Below are 24,107 nucleotides of genomic sequence, written 5' to 3' on the forward strand. Positions count from 1 at the left end.
CTCTGTGTGTTTTCATCCAGCAATTATGTATACTTTTAAATGTCACTTGTTTCCAATACAGAGACTGCATTAAACGTTGTGAAGCTGACTTTGCAGAGTATAAAATGAGGACAAGTTGGACTCAAGATATTCTATATTCTTAATGGCAAACTCTATATTCATTTCTCCCTCTTTTTTATATATATTCATTTCTCTTTAGAGAAATATTTTATTCTATATTGCTTTATTCCTACATAGTAATAGACAAAAATACATTCTGCTTAAACGTGTATATCTAGAATTTAAAAAATTATCACATTTTACAACGTGACGAAATTTATCCAATTAGCAAGTGTTTTCCTTATCTCTATCTTTTTCACCTAAACTAATTTTTTCCATACGAAAAATTGTGAGGCAAGTTATACTTTTATGAATTTGAATGCTATTTTTATTAATGTTATTTTCATCTAAAAGTGGAGAAAACTATAATGCATATTTTCTACAAAGATTTTATTTTATTTATTTTTTTCTTTATTGATTAAGGTATTACATGCCCTCAAGCCCCTGGTGTCTGTGTCCATTGGTTATGCTTATATGCATGCATACAAGTCCTTTGGTTGATCTTTCCCCCTTAACCCCACCCTCCCCTACCTTCCCTCTGAGGTTTGACGTTCTGATCAATGATTCTCTGTCTCTGAATCTGTTTCTGTTGTTCATTATATTCCACAAATGAGTGAAATCATGTGATATTTATCTTTCTCTGACTGGCTTACTTTGCTTAGCATAATGCTCTCCAGTTCCATCCATGCTATTGCAAATGGTAAGAATTCCATTGTGTAGATGTACCACATTTTTTAATCCACTCATCTGCTGATGGGCACTTAGGCTATTTCCAAATCTTAGCTATGGTGAATTGTGCTGCTATGAACATAGGGGTGAATATACCCTTTCTGAATGGTGTTTCTAGTTTCTTGGGATATATTCCTAGAAGTGGGATCACTGGGTCAAATAGGAGTTCCATTTTTAGTTTTTTGAGGAAACTCCAGACTGTTCTCCACAGTGGCTGCCCCAGTCTGCATTCATACCAGCAGTGCAGAAGTGTTCCTTTTTCTCCACATCCTTGCCAGCTCTTGTCATTTGTTGATTTGTTGATGATAGCCAGAAGTATAATCTCACATCTGACAGGTGTGAGATGGTATCTCATTGTCATTTTGATTTGCATCTCTCGGATGATTAGTGACTTTGAGCATGTTTTCATATGTCTCTTGGCCTTCTTTATGTCCTCTTTTGAAAAGTATCTATTTAGGTCCATTGCCCATTTTTTGATTGGGTTGTTTATCTTCCATTTGTTAAGTTATATGTGTTCCCTGTAAATGTTGAAGATTAAAACCTTATCGGGGATAATATTTGCAAATATATTCTCCCATGCAGTGGGCTTTCTTGTTGTTTTGCTGATGGTTTCTTTTGCTGTACAGAAGCTTTTTATTTTGATGTAGTCCCATTTGTTTATTTTCTCTTTAGTTTCCATTGCCCTAGGACAGTAGTCGGCAAACTGTGGTCCCTTGAGTGTGGCTCTTCCACAAAATACCACATGCAGGCACGCACGTACAGTGCGATTGAAACTTTGTGGCCACACTCAAGGGGCCAAAGAGCCACATGTGGCTCGCGAGCCACAGTTTGCCAACCACTACCCTAGGAGCTGTGTGGGTGAACATATTGCTTCGGCATATGTCTGAGATTTTGCTGTCTGTGGATTCCTCTAATATTTTTCTGGTTTCCCATCTTAGGTTTAAGTCCTTTATCCATTTTGAGTTTATTTTTGTGTATGGTGTAAGTTGTTGGTCTAGTTTCATTTTTTTTTTTGCGTGTATCTGTCCAATTTTCCCAGCACCATTTATTGGAGAGACTGTCTTGATTCCATTGCATAGCCTTGATTCCAAGTCTAGCCTCCTTTGTGAAATATTGAGTATAGTGGTTTGGGTTGATTTCTGGGTTCTCTATTCTATTCCATTGGTCCATATTTCTGTTCTCTTGCCAGTACCAGGCAGTTTTGAGAACAGTGGCTTTGTAATACAGCTTTATATCTGGTATTGAGATTCCCTCCTACTTTGTTCTTCCTTCTCAGGATTTCTGCAGCTATTCAGGGTCTTTTTTATTCCAGATCAATTTTTGGAGAGTTCATTCTAGGTCTGTGAAATATGCCATTGGTATTTTAATGGGGAGTGCATTGAATCTATAGATTGCATTGGGTAGTATGGACATTTTAATGATTGGTTCTTATATTTTTGATATTTATTTTATATATTTAAATGCCATTTAACAAAGAAAAGTCAACCAAAAAAATGTGTTTGCGTGTCACCTCTGACACGCGTGTCATAGGTTTGCCATCACTGTCCTAGGGGATATTATGCTAAGTCATTAATTCAAACCAAAAATAAATATTATATGATTTCATTTATATGTAGAATCTAAAAAATTAAAAAAATTAAAAATAAATGAACAAATAAATAAATTTCTAAATACAGAGACACTGATGGTTGCCAAGGTTATTGGGAAGTAGGGTGTAAAGTGGAAAGGATTAAGATCTACAAATTGGGGGGTTCTGAAGGGTAGTGGGGAGATAAGGTCACATATGTAATACCCTAATCAATAAAGAAATTTTAAAAAAATGTACAAATTGTCAGTTATAAAAGCAGAATGGGGATGCAAAATAAAGTATAGGGCACATAGTCAATAATCCTACATAATAAAAGGCTAATATGCAAACCGACTGAACTGTGGAACAACTGGTTGCTATGATGCCCACTGACCACCAGGGGAAAGACGCTCAATGCAGGAGCTGCTCCCTGGTGGTCAGTGTGCTCCCACAGGGGGAACACTGCTCAGCCAGAAGCCCTGAGCTGGGCTCATGGCTGGCGAGGGCAGTGGTGGTGGCAGGAGCCTCTCCCACCTCCGCGGCAGTGGGACATCCTCCGAGGGCTCCCAGACTACATGAGGATGCATACCTGGCTGAGGGACACCCCCCTCACTGAGTGCACGAATTTTATGCACCAGGACTCTAGTATTGTAATAATCATATATGGTGTCAGATAGGTACCAGACTTATTAGGGTTATTACTTCATAAGTTGTATAAATATCTAATCATTTGTACACCTGAAACTAATGTGATATTGTATGCCAATTGTAATTGAAAAAAAATTTTAAACCATTTTTAAAATAATACAGAATTTCAGTTCAGAAAAACAGGGAAGGCCAGTTGAGGAGAGGACTGAGCTTAGCCTCAAGGCTTGACCTCAGAACAGCTTCTGCGTTTACACAATGTAAACACTTCACAGAAAAAGAAGTAAGCCTGAAAGAGCAAGGTTACTTTGTGAGACTAAAAGAACATGAATCAGTTAGCTTATCAACAGAAAAAAAAAAAAAAAGACAGGACTTTCCATTTGGGTTGGAATAATTTTTACTGATAGCTATAATGGAAGGACTATTATGTTCCAGGTACTCTATATCCGTTATTTTTAATCTACCAGCAACCTTCCAAGACATTTTTTTTTCATAAGAGGAAACTAAAACCCGGTAGCCCAAGTAACATTCTGATAGCCATACAGAGACGGGATTAAAAATCTATGCCTATCTGGTTTAATAGCTTTATGCTTTACATTATTATACCATGATGACTGTGAAACATGTAAGTCTCAGTGGAAGCAATGCTGGCTTATTGATTGCCTCAATACTGGAGGGTATCCACTCAGGGCTGAAAGGAATCTTACAGTGATGATTCTTAGATTTTGTGTGTGTGTGTGTGTGTGTGTGTGTGTGTGTGTGTGTGTTTGTTTTTTTACATTGCCCTTTCTTTCAATAAATATTTTCTTGGGAATTCTAGAACTATGATAGGCACATTTCTTCAATAAGTTAGCTTTGATATTGAAAGAGAAAAAGAGACTAGAAGGCATCCCAGCATCACAAGCAGCCACTTGTGAAGGCTGTTGGAATTGGAACTTCAATGGAAAATTAAGGGGAAAAAGAATTTAAAGGTTCATTGATTTAAGCTGGTACTTGACTTTTCCCCTTAGGTCTGAGTTAGCCTGTGGCAATCAAAGATTACATTCAATAGAGTCATCAACTCTCCTTTCTTGATTCCCTTTTTCTGACTCTACAAACTCTATTGCATAAATCTCACTAAAGGAAATATGAAAAACCTCTAGGCTTTGAAAATGCCATTCAACTATGCAATAAAGCATGTAATAAAGACCAGTAGTAGACGCTATAGTTTAAAACACTACCAATGATGCATAACTCAAACATGAGGAACAGCATACAAGGGAAAAAAGGACATTGCATTTTAAAATATACTTCAAAAAAAGCCCCAGAACCTAGTTGATTAGGCCCTGCAGGACGAATTGAAACAACTCAGGATTTTTCCCACTCCTTTCTAGATGAGAAAAAGTTTCTCTAAGGATTTTACTTTTCTTTCCAATGTAGCTGCCTTTCTTCCAAGGACATCTAGGTAATGTGCAGGCGTGGAAGAAAATAAGCATATATCCTTATATAGCCATATGCTTTAAGACAACCAATTATTTAATAAAAAGTGAATTTGCATCATTTTTCTTCCAAAAAGTAGATTACTAATTCATAGCAATATTAATGTATAGGAGAAATATAAATTAATTCGTTATTGCTGCTGGACTCGCCAATAGGAACAAAATTCAAATGTAGGCTATCTTAACATATGGATGTAATAACATAGTAACCCTTTGCAATTGGGTGTGACTTGTGTTTTAAGTGTTACTCTAGACCACACATAATTTTAATCATTAGGAAGGAAAATGAAGGAGTCCATTATCCACAAATCACTGGGAATTTTCAGAGTACACTGGGAGTAACACTTGCATGAGTTGTGCCTTCTAATTGCACTCATAAAATTTTACTTTTAGTTGTCTCATTGGCTGTCAAACAGTCCATTGAGGCTTTCTGTGGCCTACATGTCACAATAACTCCAACTGTGCTCTGAAATAACAAAGTATAGTCATACTCATATAAGATGTATAAAGATTAGCAATATGCTTATAAGCAATTTTTGAAATATAGAATGATATATATCAAAAACATATTGCAGTACATTACAAAGCTAGTTGAAACAGCATTGAGAAACTAGGTATTTGGGGGAACTGGAGAACTAGGTTAGATAAAAAACAAAACAAAAAACACTGAGTGATGTTTTGACAGATTTAAAAATATAATATTTGGGGTTATTTTCTGTTGGGCAGAGATTATTTGAAACTCTATTGGACAGAACCCAGGCTTTTAAGCAATAGCAAACATTAAGGTAAACAAAGGTATAGCCCTAGCCTACAGCAGGGGTTGCAAGTTCATAATCCTCAATTAGTCAGAATTTTTCTATTAGATCAATATTTTAAAAATTCCTCTTTAAGAGGATAAGAGAAGATGAATCTCCCAAGTGAAATTTCAGCTCCAATAAACTTGCTTCCAACTTTGTAAAAGAGAAAAATGAAATATCATTGTGGCAAAAAGTTTGAATGAAAGTCAAAGGTAGCTATTACTTTGACACCCCCTCCCCCTATCTGAGTGACTTGCCTTACATGCTGACATTTTTAAAAACTAAAAGCCACATAAACCTGTATGTACCATCAATTTGTCACAAAAGACCACATCCTTTAAAAATGTTTCTAAAAAGTTTACAAAAATATTTGAGAAAACCATAGGATCAACCAGAAGTTTCATAGAAAAATGTTACGTATTTATGAGCTTATTAATTTTGTTGAGTATTTAAATATGACACAGCAAGTGCTTTTCAAAGGAGGGAACATCTTATTGGATATATTTTAAAGATATATATTTGGAGTGAGGAAATTTTTAAAATATCTGTTATGGAAAATAACCAGTGAGATTTAAATATAAAACTTGAAAAATGTGTATTGCTTAAATATTCAGCTATCTTATAAATGTAAGTGAAAATTTCAGTTAAAGAAAAAAAAATAATGAATACTTGAAGGCAAAACTGCAGTTCAGAGAAGAGGTAAGTTTTCACTTTCTTCTTTATGTAGGAGATATGTTGCTAAATAACTGCTATCTTTTGAAAAAAACTAGGCTTTTTCTAGGATGACAGAAAGACATAGAGGTTCACTTTATCTTTCAGTTCCAAGGCCACTATACAGGTGCAGATTCATTTACTTTAACCTGATGACCAAGTGACATCTACACTAATAATAGACAAATATGTAAATTGATCATACATCTGCAATGCCCCACAGCCAATCAGGAGGGAATATGCAAATTAGCAGGTCAAAGGTGATGGCAGAGACAGAGCCAGCCAGAGCGGGTGGGAGGCTTGGGTCGCCCCCGGCCATGGAGGAAGCCAAGCTTCCCACCCACCTGGGCCAGCTGCCAAAGGAGGGGCCTCTGGGCGGCAGCCACAGAGCAGGCTGGAGCAAGTGGGAGGCTTGGGTCGCCTGGGCCGGCTGCCAAGGGAGGGGCCTGCAAACGGCCCTCAGCCCCTCACCCAGGCTGGCCACGACCCCCAGGGGGGACCCTCATCCCATGCGGGTGTGACTGGCCTGCAAACCACCCCAGCCCCTCGCCCAGGCTGCTCCTCCCCAGAAAGGAATCCCCACCCTGATCCAGGACACCCTTCAGGGCAAACCAGCCGGCCCCTACCCGTGCACCAGGCCTCTATCTATACTAATAAAAGGGTAATATGCTATTTAGACTGGGAGACCTTTCAGGAGACCTTCTGGATGTTCTCTGGACAAAGCCATGGTGGCAGGGCCGAGGTAGAGGTGGTTAGAGGCTAAGAGGGGAGGCCAGTTGTGGGTGATCAGGCCAGAATGGGATGGCAGTTGTGGGTGATCAGGCCGGTGCGGGGGGGGGGCATTGTGGGTGATCAGGCTGGCAGGGAGGGAAGGTGGGGGCCAACAGGCCAGCAGGGGGGGCAGTTGGGGGTGAGCAGGCCATCAGGCAGAGTGGTTAGGGGCAATCAGGCAGACAGGCAAGTGAGCGGTTAGGAGTCAGCAGTCCCGGATTGCGAGAGGGATGTCTGACTGCAGGTTTAGGCACGATCCCTGTGGGGATCCCTGTCGGACATCCCCCGAGGGGTCCCAGATTGGAGAGGGTACAGGCCAGGCTGAGGGACACCCCCCATGCATGAATTTCGTGCACCGGGCCACTAGTTTTGTAATAAAAAAACAAAAAAATGTGTATGTGTGTTTCATTCCAAGAGTTTTGGGCAACTATAGTGGAAAATTTGAGACTCTGACAATAAAAAAGTATTATATAAATCTGCATGTAATAAGAAAACTACTAACACTAAAACAGTAATTTCAAAATATTTATATCAAAAGCTAATCCCACCTTCAACAATAACCGCATTCATAATTTGTAGTGCTATTGTTCATGACACAAACGTTGACAATTTCAATGAGAAATTTTGTCTTATTTTCATTTTCTATTTATTTATTTATTTTTCCTCAATGAAGTTTTCATTTTAGATCATCTACATATATTCTTCCCCTCTTTGTAAACCTAGAGATAAAAGGACCATCTACATTTTAACTAATTTGTCCAGTGGATACATTAAACAAACATAAATTGACATGATCAAAAGTAGAACTCCTGAAAATAGGAACATAGTCAAGTTTGGGGTATAATCTTCAAGTATGATTAAACTATCTTTTGGTTAACATGTGGAATTACACCCAGAAACCCTCATTAATAAATCCAAAGGCACTATATATGATTATTTCGACTTTATCAGAGAAACTTGAAATGTGCTACATGATAATATTCAAATATAAAAATGTTACCACATAAATATATCATGTATAGCTGTTCTTTTCCATAATAAATGTAATTTTTCTATAAAAATGTTTCCCCTTATAAGTAAGGAAAGAGAAAGTTAATTCATTCGTTTATTTACCTATTTATTGTGTATCTACCAGAGAGAATGTCAGAACATGAAAACCATATGATGAACCTTCTAAAAAAAGTCCAAATTTCCTTTTGAATCCTAATCTCAGAATACATATTTGAGAACTCCCTCCCTCCCCAGTGATCCTGACAGGCAACCAGAAATGATAATAAATTGGTGTTGTATGTGCTTGGCACATCATTTTGTTGCAGGAATATAGGATGTGTAAAATACAGTCTTGCCTTCTGTAATCTCATTGTGTAATGGGAGAGATAACAGTGAAATAAGTACATCTGGAAAATAGCTAGGTATATGTGAAAACACAGTGGTCACTCAGAGGTGAAAATGATTAATTCTGTCCAAATTTGTCAGAAAAGAGTTCTTAGAAGAGAATCCAGGAAATAATAAGTAGGACTATTTCCAGAGAATAATAAAATGACAACAAATATCAGATGCCAGGCAATATCCTAAGGGCTTTTCACATATTAAGATACAATACTCCATGAAATAGACACTATTACTTTCCTCATGTTACAGTGAAGAAACTGAGGCATAGATCATGCAACTAGAAAGTGGCTGCAAGGACTTTGAAATTCTGGTTGTCTAACTGCAAACACTATATAGCACCTACCACACACTATTCTTTCAAAGGTGAATAAGGGAAATACAAAGAAAGGTATCCCAAAATATCAGAATGTTTAGGGTCTGGAAGCATAGACATATCCCTTTTTTTAAACATTGTGGCATAATGAAAACACACTATTTTCAATAAATAACTCATGACCACTAGCATTTATCATCTCATTAATGCTTGAAGAGGATGCACCACATAGTTCATCATTACCTTCCTCCTTCTCTCTTTAATTAGAATGATAGTAACAGAGAGGATTACCTGCACAAACAGAAATCTGTTAGCTGTACAGACACTGGAATTCTAATGTCTATTCCTGCATTTTTCTGAGCTACTTCAGAATTCTAAGTGTTTCAACATTTTCCTATTCTAATCATTCAATAGCATTTGTCACTGTTGACTATTCCCTCCTTCTCCAAATACCTTTTTTTTTCTTTTTTTAAAAAAACTCTTTATTGTTGAAAGTATTACATATGCCCCCCCTTTTTTCCATTTACCCATTCTAGGCAGCTCCACCCTCCGCTGCAGGTTTTTACCACCCTATTTTCTGTGTGCATGGATTATGCATATATGTATATAAGTTCTTTCGTTGATCTCATCCCACCCACCCACTTACCCGTGCTTCCTCTGAGATTCAACAGTCTGCTCCACACTTCTATGTCTCTGGATCTATTTTATTCATCAGTTTATTTTGTTCATTAGATTCCACATATGAGTGATATGTGATACTTGTCTTTCTTGGACTGGCTTATTTTGCTTAGCATAATACTCTCCAGGTCCATCCATGCTATCTCAAAGGGTAAGAGAGCCTTCTTTTTTATTGCTGCATAGTATCACATGGTGTAAATGTACCACAGCTTTCTTATCCACTCATCTACTGATGGGCACTTGTGATGCTATGAACATAGGGGTGCATCCACTGTTTCTGATTAGTGTTTCGGGTTTCTTAGGTTATATTCCTACAAGTGGGATCACTGGGTAAAATGGCAGTTCCATATTTATTTTTTTGAGGAAACTCTACAGTGTTTTCAATAATGGCTGCACCAGTCTGCATTCCCACCAGCAATGTACTAGGGTCCCTTTTTCTCCACATCCTCACTAGTACTTGTCATTTGTTAATTTGTTGATGGTAGTCATTCTGACAGGTGTAAGGTGATACCTCATTGTCATGTTAATTTGTATCTATCTTATGATCTTTTATACACCTTACACTTATTTTCTCACCTCACTGGCAACTTTGCTTTGTCAGACATGAAAATGAAGTGTCTCAATGATTTTGGCCTCGTATCACCATGTAATTTTATCCAATACCATGACAGCAAATACTTTTCATCTATGCTTGACTCCAAAATACATATTTATCAACTTCTTTCTCTAAGCTCCAAACTTCTGGATCTATTTGATTATTTGACATGTATACTTTTCAAAGCAGAATTATTGGTTTTCTCTCACTATTCCTTTGAAAGGATGACCCATCTTAGTAAATATCACAATACAATTATTTAGACCAAGGTTCAAAAAATTATTATACATATATACACACACACACACACACACACACATATATATACATACTGCCGGCAGTATTGGAATAAACACTCATATGATTCAACCCTGTCTCTGCTTAATTGGCTCAAGTAGTGACAGGCATAATGGACCCATTGATGTAGAGCAGCAGGTCACCCACAAAAATTTGCTCTGCCCCCCAGCATAAGCCAGCTGCTTATATTGGGTAAGAGGACAAAGATTACATGGGAAGTAGGCAAAATGATATGCCAAATGGGCAGTTTACAGGTAAGCAGACTGGAGATTTGCAAAGCCTGGGGGTCTTCAAAGGGCTGGTGGCTCTGGTTTCTGCAAAGAGGTTGTTAATTTTTCCATGATAATAGGCAGCTCCCTGATGGGGAGGATGGGCTACATTTCCAGGTGAGCTCCCAGGTCCCATGTATAACTCCCAGCCAGGTTAGAATGTATCTTCTTTAATCAGAACAAAACAATCACAGTTAACAGAGCACGATTACTATTTCTTACAATTATGGCTGGTCCCCAATATTCTATTTCTGCCCCAATCATCACAACTAAACTCTCCACAGAATGTATGGAATCAACCCTTGAAACATTTCAGAATGTGACTACCTATCTCTTCTTTATATACATATCTATTGAACTAACATCATCACTTTCTAGATCACTTCAGTTCCCTAGTTCCTTTACTACCAACTTCTATGCTGCTATCATATTTGATTTTCTACAATCTCTCTCTCTCTTTCTCCCTTATTCCTCCCTCCCCATCACTTCCCTCCCTGTCTCCTTCCCTCCATCATTTTCCAAAGTGATAACTTTAAAGCAAAATTCTGATCATGTTACTTCTCTCATTAAAACTCATTGAAAGCATTCCATCAAACAAAATATAATCTTTATTAATTCTTACACTATGTCTTCAAAAAACCCTTATCCTTCTTTTCTTCTGTAGAATACTGCTACTTCACCCAGGTCCCCTCAGCTCCCTTTTAATATTTCGGTTCTCTGGTAGCATTTTCTTTTATTTTTGAATCTTTATTGTTGAAAGTATTACATATGCGTCCCCCCCCCCCCCCCGCAATGACCCCTTCTAGCCAGCCCCACCCCCTGCCCCAGGCCTTCACCAACCTATTATCTGTGTCTATGGGCTATGCATATATGCATACATTTTCTTAATATATTGCTTGCTGTTTAATTATCTTCTCAAGCTGTTTCTTGAGAATACCTAGACATACCCTGTTTCCAGCTATACAAACTTTCTTTTTATCCTTCTAATAAATCAAGGTCATTCCCACCTCTAGAGACATTACACGTGTCTTCCTTCTCTGTGAACTATGCTTACTCCAGGTGTTTGTGTGGCTGGTCTCCTCCCAGATTCAGATTTTAGCTCAATGGCAGTGTCCTATTGAAGCCTTCTTAAGTAAGTCTGGTCCAGGTACATCTTTATCAATTACTTATTTTATTGTCTTAATAGCACCAATGAAGTAGAGTTTTTGCCTATTTTATTCAATGTATCCCACAAATTATAAACCTTGCCAGAACATTACAAGCACTCAGTGAGACTGTGAATAAATGTTGAACAAGGGATTTTGCTAGTAGTTTCTCTCTGCAGAAAGTAGTAATATGTAATTTGGAAAAACCCACATGTAATGTCATGTTGGTAATGAGAGTCAAATATGAATCTGCCACTAGGTAATTCCTTGAAACACATTTATTGTTCTATATGAGCAGCGTTTTCAGATGGTTAATTCAGTTAGTACATTAGTTTAGATACATGGTCATGAAGGGAGATTTACTTCAGTAATTTAATGGAAGAAATAGTAGTAAGTAGTATATACATCTTGAAGAGATGAGTGAGCATGGTTCGATCACAAAGAATTTGAAGCAGATACGGTATTTACAACTAAGAATTTTATAGGAAGCTTGAATCATGGGTTTAATATTAGATTAAGAATATTGGGTAATATAAAAACATTTAAAAATATTTGCAGGTTGGACTCCATGGGAAACTTAGAAAATATTTTAGGAAGTACACTTGGCCTAAATACCTCTGGGGGGAGAGGTAAGGAAGCAGACTTAGGGGGAGAAGCTGAGCTGCAATGCAATCCCAGCGAAGGCCTCTGCTGACTCCAACGGGGAGTTTTAGAGCTGGGACTGTCCTTCAGAATTATTTCAAGATGGAGCAAGAAGCAACTTTTACTCCATCCTTGACCAATCATTGTTTCCCTAGGAGAAAGTGAGGCTGTGCCCAGGCAGCGCTTCAGATAATACAATCTGCAAAGTGGGAAGAGATCTGGAAAATATCTCAAGTAGCGTGCCCAAAAGTTTAGGGAAGAAGTTCTTCCTTTCTTAAGGAAGATCTTAGTGTCATATCACAGTACCAAAACCCCCATGTGAGGTAACATAAGTAGAGTATAATTTTCTTAGGTAACTTACTTATGCACTTGAATTGATATTAAAATACACTCAAATGAAATTCTTGCTTTTTGTTTCATCCAAAGGATTATTTTCTGTAGATGGAAATAGACTAATCCTGGAATATTTTAGCAACTTTTCACCAATATGCTAGTTTATACAACAAAATATCAACTTCCAAGTGTAACTTAATTTTATAAATCTATTCTCAACAACTTTGACCTTGTTGTTCTCTTGGCAGATAGTTTATTATTTTCTGACTGTGAACATATTGGAGTCAGATTATCAGCCTCTAAGAAGAGATGCTAAACATGTTTCCGGAGAAGCCCATACCTAAATAAAGTGAATGAAATTTTATTGTTTTGAAAGATATTTTGTACTCCTCAGGAACCATCTTAACTTCATTTAGTCTGTAAAACCCATATATTAATTCACCTTTCTTAGAGTTTTGCATCACTGGTCTAATCTTTAACCCTCTCTTATATATTTTGATTACTGTTAATAGTATTATCTGTCTTGAATATTCAATTACATGTTAGGACATGTCTCCTCAACTAGGTTATTCAGTGACAGCAAATTTCATGTCATATATAGTGCCTAGAATGATGAAGATAGAAAGTCCTCTAACTAGTTGATTAATAATATGATTCACTGAGACGTTGACTCAAATTACTTAAATGGAAAAAAATTAGTTTACCTAAAGTCCAAGAACTATTATGAAAACCACATTCTTATAAATATGTTTCTTTTTCACTTTTTACTTATTACAAAATTTAATAAGTAATTTTTCTGGGTAAATCAAGTGGCAGTGTTTTTTGTGGGTTTTTGTTTTTGTTTTTTTTTTTTTTTCTTCAATAGCATCTATCTGAAATGAATAAAAGTTTTAATTCTAGAGAAAGAAATGGGAAATTTGAACATTGTATAAATACCAGCAAAAAAATGAAATCAAGTTTTTGTTGTAAGCTGTATCTTTGAATCATCTCATTATATTTCTCCCTATAGGCAGAAATCCCCAGGTGTTTGCTTAAACAAATACGAAATGAAAGGAAAGGCAAATTCAATTATTTCCATTCAGCAACTGAAATTAGCATGATGGAAATGTTTAGAAACAGGTATAATTAGAAACAACAGATGTGTTTTTATATATTGAGTTTTCATGTTGTAATCATAGAAATAATCACAATGTGTAAGAAAGTCATATCATTTTAGATCATTAAAGTTTTATATATTTACCCATTGATGTTGATGTGAAAACAGCAATAAAATATAGGCATTTTAGCAAATGGGACTTTTCCTCCAAGAGAAGCTATTTTTAAAATACAACTATTTCTTATAAAATTGTTTTGCTTCCCATCAGACTATATTCTTCTATGAATATTCTCACCATAATATGTAGCAAAAAGTCTTACAAACGCTACTTTTATTGGAGAAGAACGTGGATGGTCCTTCTCTGTTGCCAGTGGGAGAGACGTTCTTGGGGGAACCACTGGAATAAACCCAGGGGAGGATGAGATGTGGTAGGACGCTTCATCTGTGTGGAATTCCATCCCTGGGTTTGCAAAGTCCCAATTCCCTTAATCCCATCCTCAAAGCTAGGGATTCAGTTGAGCTCAGAAGCAAAGCCAATGTCCAACTTGCCATTCCACGGTGAGTTGGGTCCTGTATAGCATCAGGCAGATTGCAGTTCATTAGTCCATTGTGTAGAGTCCACATAGCCCTGACCCATGTGGGTGAATGAGGGGAGCCAAGAGAGCACACCCCCACAACAAGAGAGCTAGGAGCCAAGACAACAAGAGTGCAAAAGAGTGAATTCCTTCATTTAGGAGATTAAATATCTCAATCTTTCTGTGTTTGCAGTGGCAATGCCTACTCTGGCCAATGACCTGTTCCAGGTGTGACTGCAGACCAGTAATTTCTCTATATCACCCAGACTTTACTGGCATGCGTGTACTCTCCATCCTGCTCAGTGATCTGTGGGGAATAGACCACTGGCTTCCTGGGAAGTGTTAAACTGCAGCTTCCTGACAAACCTGCACAAATGGCATTCCTATAATATTTTCCCTTCCTTTTGTCCCTTTCCTATTACTAATGACTGGGTTAGTTACGACGATGTATCACTACATGGTACAATGTTTTGTTGCCTTGTAGCCAGTTAGGTGGGTATGGTGCTTGGGAAGTGTCACTACAATTCCGTTTTGTTAAACTTCATAATAAATTATCTCAAATATTTTATAAAAACGGTAGCTGACCAATAAGGGGGTCCTAGCCATTAATAATAAGGTTGCTAACAATTATGCAGATTGTATGTGCATATGATTAAGTATTTCATAGTAAATAATCCAAGTAAATTTAAGATAAAAAGAAAACATAATAGAATACATAAGAATTAATGATTATCATATCTAAAATGTTTGAAGTTTATGGCACAATATCTATGCATGTTTTTATCAACATGTTCCCACCTGAGATATCACATCTTTGTTGTTACATATATTTATATTTCAAATGGCTTCTCCCTAAAGATAGATCTTTCTTTCTCTTTAGGAAATGAGTAACAGCTTATACTGTAGCAAAATAAATTGTCAACAAAATCAAACAACACTTTCCAGTGATGATAATGACAATGAAAACTAAATGTTATTTCCTCCGAGCAGTGCAACAAAATACTAATTTTACCTTGATGACTTATAAAATGCTTAAGAAAATCCTTAGCACACTAATGCTTTGTGAGTATATTTCCTACCAAGTTGATTAATAGGTGCTAGCTAATAAGATTTCTTCAGTGCTGCTAGGATACAGAACAGAACAGAATATACTGTTAGCAAGATGACTTCTTGTTGAACTATATTCAGAAATTTATACCTTGCCCACACTCTTCTTTTAATTGCATGGTCTATTAAACTCAACACTCTGTAAATAAAAAGTATGTTTGTTCAGCTTCTATTGGAAGTCTATAATGTTTATTTACTCATAAGTCCCTGTATCCAGAAACACAATATAAGAAATATTAATTTTAAGTTTCAGGACTAAACTTTTAATGTTATATAAACTTTTTCTTTTAAAATAGTTTTGTATTTACAGAAAAGTTGCAAATATAACACACACAAAAATTTCCATATTCCCCAGTTTTCCTCCTGTCAACATCTTACATTAGTATGGTACATTGGTTATAACTAATGAACCAATACTGATGTATTATTGTTAGCAAAAGCCCATATGTTTTTCACATTTCCATAGTCTGTACCTAACTCTTTTTCTGTTTTAGGACCCCAGGGAGGATACCACATTACATTTTGTCATCAGGTCTCCTTAGAATCCTCTTGACTGTGACAGCTTCTCAGACATGTCTTGTTTTTGATGATTTTGTCAATTATAAGCAGTATTATTGTTCAGGCATTTGTAGAATGCCTTTAATTGGGATTTTATATTTTTGTTTTTCTAATTAGGCCTAGCATTATGGGTTTGTGGGAGGAAGACCTCAGAGATCAAATGTCATCCTCATTATATCATATTAAATATACATCCTATCCATATTACTTATAACTGTTAATTTTCAACCTTGATCAACTGGGCTGAGGTAGAATTTGTCAGATTTTGCCACTGGAAAGTTACTCTTTTTTCTTCTTTGCCGTACTATAGTCTTTGGTAGGTAGTCATTATGTACAGTTCCACCCTTAAGCACTTCCTCCAAGGGAGGATTATCTACTAAATTATTTGGTTTCTTCTGTTTGAAGATTTGTTTATTCTTTCCTATTTACTAATTAATTTGATCATTTATTCATATTTATATGAGCTTGTGGATATTTATATTATAGTTTGGGTTATGATCCAATACTTCTTATTTTGCTCAAATTATTCCATATTTGGCAACTGAAAGCTTTTTCATTTGGTGCCTGTGTCCCTTTGACATACCTTCATCATGGTTTTTGATTTTTCATTTTAATTTTTTAGCACCACCTGCATGTCAGGCACTATGAGATGCTCTGGGCTCATCTTCGGTATTCCCTGCCACAATATTTAAGTTAGCCATTTCTCTAAGGACCCCTGGTTCCTTTCATTGGAGAATGGTATTAGAAACCAAGCTCTTCATTACTGTTAGGATGTCATTGCTTTTAGATGCTCTCAGCTTACTGAGCAAGGAAACATATTTGCATTTATTAACCAATATATGCACACACATCTATAAATATTTCTCTACTTAACCATCTATCTATACCAGTGGTCAGCAAACTGTGGCTCAAGAGCCACATGCGGCTCTTTGGCCCCTTGAGTGTGGCTCTTCTGCAAAATACCATGTGTGGGTGTGTACGTACAGTGCGATTGAATCTTTGTGGCCCATGCACAGAAGTCGGTATTTTGTGGAAGAGCCACACTCAAGGGGCCAAAGAGCTGCATGTGGCTCATGAGCCTCAGTTTGCCAACCACTGATCTATACTAATAAAAGCTTAGGTGGCCCTCACACCCTTGCATGACACCCTCATGTCATCACAAGATGGCTGCCCCCACATTGTCACAAGATGGCCACCACAAAATAGGCACCGCAAGATGGCTGGCAAGGGAGGGCAGTTGGGGGCAATCGGGTCTGCAGGGAAGAGCATTGGGGGTGACTGGGCCAGCAGGGGAGGGCAGTTGGGGGTGCTCAGGCTGTCAGGGGAGAGCAGCTGAGGGTAATCAGGCCAGCAAGGGAGTAGTTAGGCATCAATCAGGCCAGGAGAAGAGCGGTTAGGGAGCAATTAGGCTGGCAGTCATAAGCACTTAGGGGCAATCAGGCAGGCAGGCAGGCAAGTGGTTAGGAGCCAGCAGTCCCAGATTGTGAGAGGGATGTCTGATTGCTGGTTTAAACGGGCAGTCGGACTTCCCCCAACTGGTCCCAGATTGGAGAGGGTGCAGGCTGGGCTAAGGGACACCCTCCCCAGTGCAAAAATTTTGTGCACCAGGCCTCTAGTCTATATATATAAAAACCAAGTGACCAGAATGCCAGAATGACTGGAATGACCAATTGCTATGTCGTGCACTGCAGCGGCCAACCGGCCTGATCGGGGCCCCAATAGCCTGCCCCCTGACCTCTCGCGGCCCTTCCCCCAGTCAGCTCTGCCCCCTATTGCCCCCCCCCACCCCAATCGGGGGCAGGGCTGGCTGGCCAACCTCCCGAGTCCCCTCCCACCCATTGGCCTGGCCCCAATCAGCCTTCATCGAGAGCTGACTGGACCCCACCATGCACAAATTCATGCACCAGGCCTCTATTATTTATATAAAGGTAAACATGGGTTCATATTGCTGTCTCAAGCTGAGTTTTTTATGCCATGGATCATTCTAGCCTCCTCTCCATAACATCCCACTTTAATGGTGAGAAATCTGGATCCTTCCATCTGCTATTCATTTACTTTAATTATTTAATTCCAGGATATGTATCTAGTGATTTCAGAATTGTACATCTGTAATTCCATGTGATATAACTTTAGCAACTACAGAACAGTATTATGTACACTTCCCTTTGCTTTTAGTTTTATAGATTCTACTCATTCCCAAAGTTACATAGGTCAGCAGTTTCCTATAACCAATCCCAATGAAACATTGTTTCTTATATTTATAATACAGTGGGAATTCTATCATAAGACCTATGCCCTCCTAATTTTTTAAAATTTACATACAATAGGATTTACTCTGAGCTGTCAAGTTCCATAAATACATAGGTACATGAATAGTGCCGTATAGCCACAGTTATACTATCACATAAAATAGTTTCACTGCCCTAAAATTCCACTATCTAGCATCTCTTTAACCTTTCCCCTACTCTAAATGCCTTCAATTATTGATCAGTTTACCCTCTTTGTAATTTTGTCCTTTTTAGGATATCATATAAATAGAATCATATAGCTTGAAGCAATTCATACTTGTTCCTTTCACTTAAAAATATGCATTTAAAATTCATCCATGTTTTTGCGTGGCTTGTTAGATCATTTCCTTTTTAACATTGGATAGTATTCCACTGTATGCATGCCTCACAATATATTTGTACATTCTTCTATTGAATGACATCTTGGCTGTTTTCAGTTTTGGGTGATTACAAATAAAGGTGTGATACTCATTTGCATTCCAGTTTTTTTCTGAAAATAGTATAAAATAAGTTGGGTAAATAACTAGTGGTGTAACTGTTAGATTATCTAATTGGGCTGTTTAGCTCCTTTAAAAATTGCCAATTTTTCAAAGTGCCAGTGCTATTGTGCCTTCCCACCAGTAATGAATGAGAGTTCCTATTGCTCTACCTCCTCATTAGAAATTGGAATTACAATTTTATTGGATTTTAGTCATTCTACTGAAAGATGACACAGAAACAGGAGCTAGCGTTGACAAGGTTAGTAAGAGTTGCACTGAGTTTCCATATATGGTACTACTTAATCTCATGATTTTGCCACTTTTAGACCAGGTGTGTTAGGAACTTGGATTGGGAAAATGGCTTGGGTGTTAACATACTAAACTCCATTCTTAAAAGTGTTGTGGGTAATTATTTACATAAAGGAAATTGCCACTGCCATTTTCTTCTGTACTATCATTAGTCATTTGTCATGTTCCTATAACCCCTCTGTGCCCCTCAGGCCTCCTTCGTTTATCTCCCTAGAATCCCTGATTGCAATCCCCAAAACCCCTTTTCGTCTTTTTCAGAGCAGTCTGGTGTTTCTCGTTGACCTGCCATTGAGCTCCCAAGCCAAACTCAGCAGGATCATTTCCACAACAGAACAAGTCTATTAACCAAGAGTCTTGCCCTGGGAATTCCCTCCTAGAAACTCTGTGACCAACCTCTCATATAATTATTTGTTTTGTTGCTAATCCTACTACACACAGAATTACACCCTAACTCTAACCCTACTCACCCAACTACATGACAGTGTTGGCCTATCCCGGACCTTCCCAGTCTAGAGTGAAAGGAATTTATTCTTGAGTGGGGGTGGCTGTTCAAAGACTGAAACAGCCCCTTTGGGAAAGAAAAAAGAACTGGTTGGTCCAGAAAATCTGGGAATAAAATTTAGAATTGGCCAAATTTACAAACAGTAACTGAACATGCTTATTAGCTAAACATTAGAGCTTCTCCAAGGAGTGCCCATGTGATTTTGAATCTTTTGGAGAGAACTGTACTTTATGAAGCAGCTAGATTAAGAAACAGTCACAAATTTTTGCATAATGAGCCCCCACGATGTCTTTGGTTCAGAAAATCTGTTGTCGCAGTTCTGACCCCTCTTATTCCCCTGGAGATTTCTGTGAATGAGTTTTCAGACCTTCTTTACTGGGGATCCTATGGTAACACAGTTCTTTAAAATGTCAGTTTGAGTGATTTAAAATGCCTAAGCCTCAAGGCCAGCATGAAGTAGTTTTTAACTTGATGGTGTCCTACACAGTTTGAGTAATTAACAGAATATACACTTTGTGACTAGATTTGTCTACTATGTTTTCTAAAACCATAAAAAATTCCAGATATTTGATAAATAGTATTCAGTTAAATTTACATGCTAATGTGATTCTTTCCCACTTTAATTTGCATTTTGATAAACATTTTACCTAGATTTTCTCCTCCTAATTAGCATCCCCATCTTTTTTCTCTTCCTTGATCCAGTTTTGAATGTATAAATACTTCCTACTTGCAGGATATATGGTTATCCATGCCCATAATAACTGGAAGAAAAATCATAGAGCAGTCTATTTTCAACAATAATTCTTATTTAGTAGTAAAGTGACATGCTTATAAATGAGAAAATTTCAAGCATGGCAAATTTATAGAAACTTTGTTTTTCTTTTGTTAATCATTCACTTCTGTCATCCTGTCATCACTAAAATTTTTCATTTTTAGAACCTTATTATCAAGGTCAATTTCTAACAACTCCTTTATTCTCTGACTATGAAAACACAAACCATTTGAGAAAGAAGCTTTGATTAAAAATGAAACAGTCATATTAGTTAAACTGGTGATATTCTTTTCAAAGCTTATGATTTATTATTAGTAGTAGAAATTGTGTTTTATCTTATTAATAGAAAGATTTTACTGGGCTTAGAAAGAGAAAGCAAGAGTTTGTTAGTCATGATGCAGAAGAAATATTTATTTTTAACCAGAATTAATGACTTCTAAATTTCTCTAAATGTCAGTATGTATTCCAAACCCTAGACTAAATTAAAGCTGTTGTAAAATTTTGCAGAAATTCAGCCCTTCAGGGTGACTTATTTTCCTTCTCTCTGGTCACCCTTCATTCTCAACTGAAAAATATTTCTATTGACTTACAGTTTATTTAATATATGTTAATTAAAGAATCTCCATTTTCTTTAAATGCTTGAGAAATGTAAATTCTATTCAAGTTTCATTCTCATGTTGTGTAAGAAAACTTTTGTTTGTAAAGAGCCTTAAACTTTTTCACATTCTGGAAGTAAAATATGCTTATTGATAACTTTATAGGTATACATTGAAGTCAAGATAGCGCGTAAGCCTGATCATCTCTCAATCCGAAACTTACTGGGTAGACCACTTTAAGTCCTATCACACCCTTCTATTCCAATTAGAGCCTTTCTCATTTTGTTTCCTTTGATTGAAATGCTCTCCTTTTTAACCAGCCTTTACCGGGCTAAGTCCTACTCATTTCAGTTACTAGGCAGAAAACAATTGCCTCCCTAAGAAGTACAAATCCCAATCCTGGGAGCAGATTGCATGGCAAATAAACACTAAAGCAACAGTAGAAAATAAGATTGATAATCAGTTAGCCTTGGTAAAGAAAGAGTTTCCTGCTTCATCCAGATAGATTTAGTGTAATCCAAGACCTTAAAAGTAGAAGAAAGAGGACCAGGGATGGAAACATTAGACCAGTGTGACAACCATAATTGCTGCCTATAAATATAAGGAAAAAAGCCATGAACCCATGAATGTGGGCAATTTCTAGAAGGTGGAAAAGGCAAAGGAAACAATCCTCCCCCACCCCTGAGGAGGAGTGCATCCCTAGAAATCATTTTTTATTTTTTTATAATATACTAGAGGCCTGGTGCATGAAATTCGTGCACTAGAGGATGGGTGCCTCAGCCCGGCCTGCACGCTTTCCCAATCTGGGACCCCTCAGGGGATGTCTGACTGCCGGTTTAGGCCTGACCCCCTAAACTGGCAGTCGGACATCTCTCTCACAATCTGGAACCACTGGCTCCTAACTCCTTGCCTGCCTGTCTGCCTGGTTGTCCCTAACCACTCTGCATGCCTGCCTGATCACCCCTAACTGCTCACATGCCTTCTTGATCTCCCCTAACTGCTCGCCTGCCTGCCTGATCACCCCCAACTGCCTCTGTCTCTGCCCTTGCCACTGTGGCTTCATCTGGAAGGATGTCTAGAATGACATCTGAAAGGTCGTTCAGCTGTATGGTCTAATTAGCATATTACGCTTTTATTATTATAGATATTTTATATCTGTGGGGTGTTTTTTGATGTCATATTTTTTAAAAAATGCAATTACTTTTTACATATAACATTATTTTCCATTAGTTTCAGGTATACAATACAGTGGTTAGGTATTCATATACTTTACAAAGTGTTTCCCCTGATATTTCTACTAACCAACTGGCACCATACATAGTTATTACAGTATGATTGATGAAATCTCGATTTTAGCTTAATGAGAACTATTTTGGACTTCTGATCTCAGAACTTTGAGATAATAAATTTATATTGTCTTGAGCTACTAACTTTGAGGCAATAGTAATCTAACATCATACTTTAATGATCTTAAATGGAAGTATTCCAGAACATCCATTAATGAGTTCTCCTTTATAGTTTTCTTAATTTTAATTAAGTAAATATTATTTAGTTAATATTTGTCGCTTAGTTGAGAATGTACGCTTGGTGAAGACAAAGATGAACAACTAAGCCTACCAAAAGTCTCAATGCTTAACATTGGACCTGACTCAATAAGTGTTTGATGAATATACAAAATAGATTTTTAAATAAGATATTGACTATGGTTTTCTCTTTGGTCATCAACAATAACCAATCTGGGAAAAAATGAGTATATATTTCTTTATTTAAAATTTTAAAAAAGGGATCCCAGGAGAGTAAACATATTTTGCCCAGGGAGTGTCCATTAATTCTAGGGTTTTCTTCCTGGATTCCTTATAAATTTTTCTTTTGTCTTTTGAATGCAGAGTCTTATCTTTCAATCAGAACCCTATTCCATGTAAATTTACCTAAATTAGAAAATTATTTCTACTATTTATAAATATTCTTAAAAGCAGGTGGGACATTAATCTAATAGAACCAGAATCTGATGAATGGAATGCAATGGATGGAATAGAAATAATGAATAGAATAGAATAGAATAGAATAGAATAGAATAGAATAGAATAAATAGGTGTAGAAAAGAAAGAGACATGGTCTTTGCACTGAGGAAGGACCATGGAGGACAGAGCAAGAAGGCTGCTTGTAAGCCAGGAATAGGTCTCACCAGAACCAACCCTAATGGCATCTCAATGTAAACTTTCACCCAACAGAACTGTCAGGAAACATTTAAGCCAGTCAAAAAGTATTAACTATATTATACTTAGTATATAATTAGAATAATTATTTAATAAGTATGTGGTCAATATAATAAATTTAAAACCAATAATTTAGTATTTGATATTATTTTTCATAGCAACATTGCTTTCAACATAGTTCCATGCTCAAAGATTGAAACTTCAGTAATATAAAATAAGAAAGAGCCCTGGCTGGTGTGGCTCAGTTGATTGAAAGATCACTGGTTTGATTCTTAGTCATGGGACATACCCAGGTTTCAGGTTCAATCGCTCACTGGGTGTGTACGGGAGGCAAACAATCAATGTTTTTCTCTCTCTTACTTCTCCTTTCTTCTCTCTATAAAATTTTTAAAAAATCAATAAACATATATTTTTTAAAAAAGAAAGAAAATTTGACTTTTTTCTTTGCATTTAAAAACAAAAGGAAATTAGCTGTCTGGGAATGACTGGAAACACTGATGCTGTCAAGTTACAGAAGGCTAACTAGGAAGTATCCAGGCATTTTAAAAAAGACATAATCAAATGTCATAAATAATGGTTCCACGAAGCCCTGTCGCACTTCAGGCTGCCAGCAAACTGGCATCTCTACATGAAGAATTGTCTCAGACTTTCTGAGCGTAACAAAAATCCTAGGAAATATGAGTAAATATCAAGAGAAGTGGCTGCTTTGTTGGCAGATTTACTGGGACCTCAACCAAATCAATTCAGCAAAAGAGGCTTAAAATTACTTGCAGCAAGTAATCCTTGCATCTGTTTTATAGGAAGCTATATTCTGTTATTTTTGCTTACTGAACATATTTTTAAATCTGTGGATTTCAGTAAACTGTTTGTGCTGTTTTCAAATAGAGTTTTCATTTCTGTATTATTAACCTCTACATTTTAGTGACCAATAGGTAAGATCAGCTTTCTAAAACCTATAAAGATTATTTTTTTTATTGTCTTAAGTTTTACATATGTCTTCCTTTTCCCCAATTGATCCCCCCGCTCCCCCACTTTCAACCATTCCTACCCCAGGCAAGCCCCAGTGTCTGTGTCCATTGGTTATGCTAATATACATGCATATAAGTCCTTTGGTTGCTCTCTAACTCCCCCGCCCCCGCCCCCCCCCC

The sequence above is a fragment of the Myotis yumanensis genome, unplaced genomic scaffold (genome assembly GCF_028538775.1).
Source record: "Myotis yumanensis isolate MYYU_CA2020_CCGP unplaced genomic scaffold, mMyoYum1.0.hap1 SCAF_1, whole genome shotgun sequence".
NCBI classification, from domain to species: Eukaryota; Metazoa; Chordata; class Mammalia; order Chiroptera; family Vespertilionidae; genus Myotis; species Myotis yumanensis.